Consider the following 6,452-nt stretch of genomic DNA (forward strand, 5'->3'; position numbering starts at 1 on the left):
CTGGCTTTTGGGCCTGAGGGGGTGAGGAAGGGTTGTCTTTTTTCAGCTGGCATCCTGCCTTTCTTTTCCTAGTGCACCTAGAATACACCAAGTGTTTTTTATTGGCCTCTAGTCAAAGGGTGTCAGGCTGCTGATAAAACACTTGCACTTTACTATCTGACTGTTCTTCCATAGCTTGCAGAGTGAACACAGCTCTTCAGTGTCAGAGAAGCATATTTGCTCTTAAGGGCCTGATTCATAAAAGTGGTTTACCTCATGTAGATGGCTTTCCCACAGGATATACTCACACAGTGATGAAAGGATTTTTTTCAAGCTCTCGAAAACTATTAAAGATTCATATATCTTTTTGTATAGGAACTAATATGATATTGCGTTAGTGCTAACATTATCTTTCAAAGGCAAAAAGACTATAAAATTGCAAGTTAGTATCTCTAAACTCTTTAGAGCCAGGAATGGTTTGCTTTATTTCTTGTATAAAGTCTAATACAATAGTGTCTCGTGTTCCTGGAGATGGCAATAGATTTCACATCAAAAGTAGCTAATTGTAAATGTAGATTTAAAATTTTATTGCAAATCTGTAGTCTTACATCAAGGGATGTAAAGAAAGAAGTGGAATCGAGGCTTTTTTATTCTCTTGTCTATCATGAATTATGTGTATTCTATTTCTTTTCTCATCATTTTATACTACAAAAAAAAAAAAAAAAAAAAAAAAAGCACTAACAGGCATTTTTAGATCTCCAAGTCTCTTCTCATGAATGGAATGGTGAAAAGTTCTGAAGTGATACCATCAACTATAATTTTGTGTTTGCTATTTTGAAGTGGCTGAAATGCTATAAGTTTCCTAAGGTCATCTCTATAGAAGGAGGGTGCCCCTGTTACAGATTTAGGTCTCAGCATGTCTACCTTATTCTCTAGTAGCATAGTAGTTTGGAGCCCAGGACTATTCTGAAAGATGTATCTTAAAAAGTTGTTAAAAGGTCCTCTGAACTTTTGTCTTTGGGGTTGGCATGAGCCTACCATGTGCAAAGCCAAAAAAGTAAGATCAGTGCAGAAAAAAAAAGTCCTGTATTACAAAAAACATTTAGAAGTCAACATCAATGAAGGTAGGTTCTAGGGTACTGACAGTACATGGGTAAAGGACTAATATCTACCAGAAAGCTTTAGAGAGAGTATCAATATTCTCTCCAAGATCTGTTTAATAGAATGCTTTTTATTAAATAGACATGGGAAAAAATAGTATAGAAAAAACACACCCTTTCAACAGCATAATGAAAGAATATTTAAGCTATTGTGTTAAATTTTAAGGGTGATATTTATTTGTCTGTTGCATGCACGTACAATTCCCTCAACACTGAAGATAATTAAGGATGTGCGTTAACAACTGAACAGGTCCCTGAAAGAAATTTTGTTTGTGAAATGAAAATTACTTAACACTAGACTCACAAGAAACAGTGGATTATGTCAAATGATGTTGATTCATTGCCTCTAATACCAATTAATCACTTTTTTATGGCAAACTTACAAAAGAAACTAAATGAATTACTTTCTTAATGTAGTAATATCTTTCATTAACAATAAACAGCTGAGATTACTGGAGGATTTGTGCAGTAAAGGGAGCAAGTAAAGGGAGCAATAATTTGTAACAAATGAAAGTAATCTACATTACTGCTGGATTTTAGCTGTAGAATTTAGCTTAGGTAAATTATTAATGCTATTAAATTGTTAGGAAAAGTCATGTGAGAACCAGTTACAGATTTCAAACATGGATTCATTCAGTCATGTAGTGCTGAAAAGAAGGACAATCCTGAACTATAAGAAAATAAGCTGTGCAGCACTGCACAAGTATTGTTTAATTTAGGATATTCAGCAACATTTAATTTAAAAGGGGATTTGAAAACCTGTTGCTTTCTGATAACAAATACTGGAGACGGTATTGAGGGAAGAACGGTAAGGAGGTCCCATTTCTAATTCTGTCACTGATTGTTCTTAATAAATCTCTTGTCTGAATTCCTTCCTTTCTGTGACACTCATATACCACTTCTATCATAGTACAAGAATATTAAAAACATGCAAAAACAATAACGCTGTCTATTGTTGCAAATAGTTGAGTCCCAGTAAAGATGCCCATCAGTTGAGCATGACCCAGGTACACCGAGCTCTCAGTTTGTGGAGAGGATGGGACTTAAATCCAGCTGGACTGTAAAGGCTGTCTGGATTTATTAGAACTTCAGCATTACCTTGAAGCCACAGCTATGATAAAACTTTTTGTGGGGACTTTTTTCAGGAATTGGAGACCTGTAACTGATGTTACTTAGTGTAGAAAACATATATGTATACATATATACAAACATGCACACACCCACAGACGCATATACGTGTACACATGTGGTATATACTGAAGTAGTAGTGAACTCCATCAGAATAAATGCTCCTGCACGGATCTGTAGACCAGTAGCCTTTAGCAAATCACCCTTGCAGTTTTCCTCACCACTTTTTCCTCCATGTCTTATTTTACTGTTTGCAGCAATAATTAACTCTTGCCTTTACCTGTCATTATTCTCCTTTGCTGGGTACTTATTTCAGCTTTATAAAGACAGTTTCCTAAGAGATATTATTTGATTTACCTGTTCTCAAAGTGGTGGTATTGGCAGTAACTGATATTTCTAAAGGCTTCTCTGGTTCTGTATGACAGGCTGTCCTCCATATACATCAATATGTATAAAATTTGCTTCTAATGACCCAGAATTCAGCTTAATACTCTGTTATGAAAGATGTTTAGCTGCCTCTTTTTCTACATAGCCAAGACATACCTTTCACACCCATAGGGAACAAAAGGTCTCTGTGGATTTGCAAAGCTGCTCTTAACAGTAGTTTACAATTAAAAATTGCCTACCGAGGGTGTAACCCATGTTGCATTTTTCTCCTTCAACCAGTTTGTATTCTACCAGTTAGTCAGTTTGTGTCAATTCATTTATTTTGTTTTCAGACGCACATTAAATTGTGCAGAGCCTAAATTATTTAAAATTTTGTGGGCTGTTCATCAGTTCAAAGGAAATGTTTTCCTTCACATTTTGATATAAATGCATATTGTCCAAGAGAACTTTCCAACAAATAAATTCTGTATTAATTGAAATGTTCATTTCAGGTGTCACTTCAAGGAAGACTATGTTGAAATAAACCATGTTGGAGTGATATAGACTGGACTAAATTCATTAGATCACATAGGTAGGGAAAAAGTATCCACAGCTTCTTGGCCAAATACAGATAAAGCTAAAGCCATCTACATGTTTGGGGCATGTAAGATTCAAAACATGTGAAAAAAAGGGTTCTTCTCAGTTGGAAAAACATCACTCCAAAAATAAAGTGCTTGCCAGCTTTAATACCAGACTTGCAAATGTCTGAGATAGCTGATGGCTTCAAATTCTTCTAAAGAGGGACCAAGCTGAACGTAGCTTTGGTTTAGCGTAGCTTTGGTCATTAACGTGTAGGAATATTTCAGGTGCCTTTATAGTTTGTAGGTCCCAATCATTATATAAAAAAATGTATGCCTAAATTTGGATGTTCGTATCTCCTGTTTAATTGCTCAGTTTGTTGTAAAACTATGAGTGAACCCAAAAAATTGCACACAACCTTGTCTGCCTAGCTCAAGAAATCTGGATGCTAATGCAAATCAAGATAGATAAAATAAATAAGATAGATAAATTAAAATAAGAATTAGAAAAATGAGCTGACTTCCTATTTCAGTTTAAGAACTGATCTAGTCAGAAGATGATGGGAAAAACAGAAGTGTCCCAAAAGACAATTACTGTTTCATGAAAAGCCAGCCAGTCCAATCCTGTGAAATTCTACATATTCCAGATCAGTCTGGCAAGAGCTCTGGCTTTGTTTCTGAGAGGGAGCAGATAGTTTTGCAGATTAAAACCATAGCCTCCAGTCTACTGGGACCAATCAGCTAATTTATGTTTAAAGTGTTGCGAGAGACTGAATTAAATACCCACGATCCTAGTAAGCACAGTAAATACTGTCAAAGAGGCATTTTTAGCCCTTGAGGCATGTAATTACTAGTGCTAGTCCATAAGGGAATTTCATCCTGAGAGATTTTGATTATCTTTCATAAGAAGCCTCCTGGCTATTGATAGCTGATACCTCCTAAAAAATGCTCAGCTTCTTGCAGATGGGATACTGAAGTTTCCAGAGGGTGGACATTCATGCAGTTGACATGGGACAGCCCATTTCCATCAGAATGCTGTCATATTACTCTTGCAGCTATTTGTAACTTCTGCTTTCCTAACAATAAGAAAAGTAAATAAGTCAGAGAAAGCTCTACCATGAGTAAGACCATATAACAACAGAAGATTTCAGCTAGCTTTATCGTCATTTTACTTTTGATCAGGAATCTTCAAAGACAAACACAATTGGAGCGAAGCACTGTGCAATGTGGATGTGTTCCCTCTGAGCATCACTGGAACTTCCATCTGCTTTCTTCTCTGAAAGCTCACTCTCTGAAAATAATCTTGATTCATTTTTAATAGTTTGCTTGGTTCATATATGATTTTATAAACTGAATCACTCATTATGTGGCAATTTCTGTAATGTTGTGTCAAATTTTCAATGCCATCTTTTTTTTTTTCTGTCTGTCCATCAACCTGCTTGAAACATTGCTACAGAATAATTAAAATTCAAAATCATCTTTCTTCCATGTAGTTTTCATGTCTCTCTCACTCATTTTTCAAACAGCTCTCCTTTCCTTGCACACTATCATCTAACAATGTCCTGAAAACACTAAAGCAACATCTGAGGTGGAGCTGGGGAAGAACATGTTCTGTATACATCTTCGGTTTTTAAATTATTTGCTTTGACTCTGCTCAGGCCTTCCCTTTCCCATGAATTTTCTAACAGATAAACTTAAATGAAATAACGTTTGTCAAGAGAACAAGTTGTTAGTGAGAACTGCAAAGCCAGAAAGTCAATTTCAAAATCGTAATTTTAAGGACTGGAATGAGAAACTTGACACTAGCAATTAGCATATGCAGTCAAGGAATTGAAGTTGTCATATCAAAGCAACTCCCATTTCATATACAAAGACTGTATGGGGAAAAAATACAGATCATAAATCATCTTTTAAAATGATTTGATTAGTAAAGGTAAATATGAGAGAAATATACTGAATAAAGCATGTAATGGAAAATTCTCTTTAATACTTATTTAAACTAGTGTTCTGTCAGTCTTGAGGTCGCTTCCTACCATCTGCCTTGTAAAATTTGTTGCTGAGGCTCTATTATAGCCAAAAGCACACAGGTGACTTATGACAAGAATTTACAGCTGCAAGTTTCACTGCCTGGCTTTGATCATGCCTCTAGGGTGCACAAAATTAACAAATTTTCCTTTGTGTGAAGGTGACTGAAAAGATGAATAGAATAGAATAGAATAGAATAGAATAGAATAGAATAGAACAGAACAGAACTATTTCAGTTGGAAGGGGCCTACAATGATCATCTAGTCCAACTGCATGACCAATTCAGGGCTGACCAAGTTAAAGCATATTATTAAGGGCATTGTACAAATGTCTCTTAAACACTGACAAGCTTGGGGCATTGACCACCTCTCTAGGAAGCCTGTTCTAGTGTTGGACCATCCTCTCATTAAAGAAATGCTTCCTAACATCCAGTCTAAACCTCCCTTGGCGCAGCTTTGGACCATTCCCATGCATCCTATCACTGGATACCAGGGAGAAGACATCAGCATGAAGAGAAGATGCAGGCAGAGAAAGGAAGAATTGTGGATCTGAGGCCACAGAGGAAGACAATAGGGAATAACCATCACCGTGTTTTGCAGCTGAAGTGACAAAACTATGTGACAAGCTGCAGAAGATAAAGCCTACCTACACAGCCATCTCGGACCCTGGGGACAGATGACAGCACCAGTGTTGTGCAGGGACACCATTCCCCACTCTGCCCTGCTCCCTGAGCTTAGGGGTGCTTGGTCAAGCTGTTACACCACACCAAAACTAAATTTATGTCTTAGCACTGTAATGGGTCTTGGAACACAAAGACTAGTTTGACATCAGTAAATTTTTACTCTTTTCCAGATAAACAGTACTTGAGTACTTGGAGTTGCCTTTTACAGCATCAGTATGTCTGCTTATTAACAAAATGGGGTTTTGTTTGAAAACTGCTGCCTCCTGCTCTGTAAAACTATGAAAATACTCTAAAAGCAGCATTATAGACTCTTTTTTTACAGGCAACTGTTGCTATTATTTATTTCTTCAACATCAGGATCAGAATAGGAGAGGTTTTTACACTGCTATTGTGAAGTACCTTTCATATTTTCCAAAGCTGTGCAAGTTTAAATACATAATAAATATTTTTTTCTGTACTGATTTTTTAAATTGAGCTATTAATGGATACCACACATCCCAGGGTTCAAAATTCACGGCTGACTTCTGCTTTAAT

This window comes from Numenius arquata, chromosome 10, assembly GCF_964106895.1.
Source record: "Numenius arquata chromosome 10, bNumArq3.hap1.1, whole genome shotgun sequence".
NCBI classification, from domain to species: Eukaryota; Metazoa; Chordata; class Aves; order Charadriiformes; family Scolopacidae; genus Numenius; species Numenius arquata.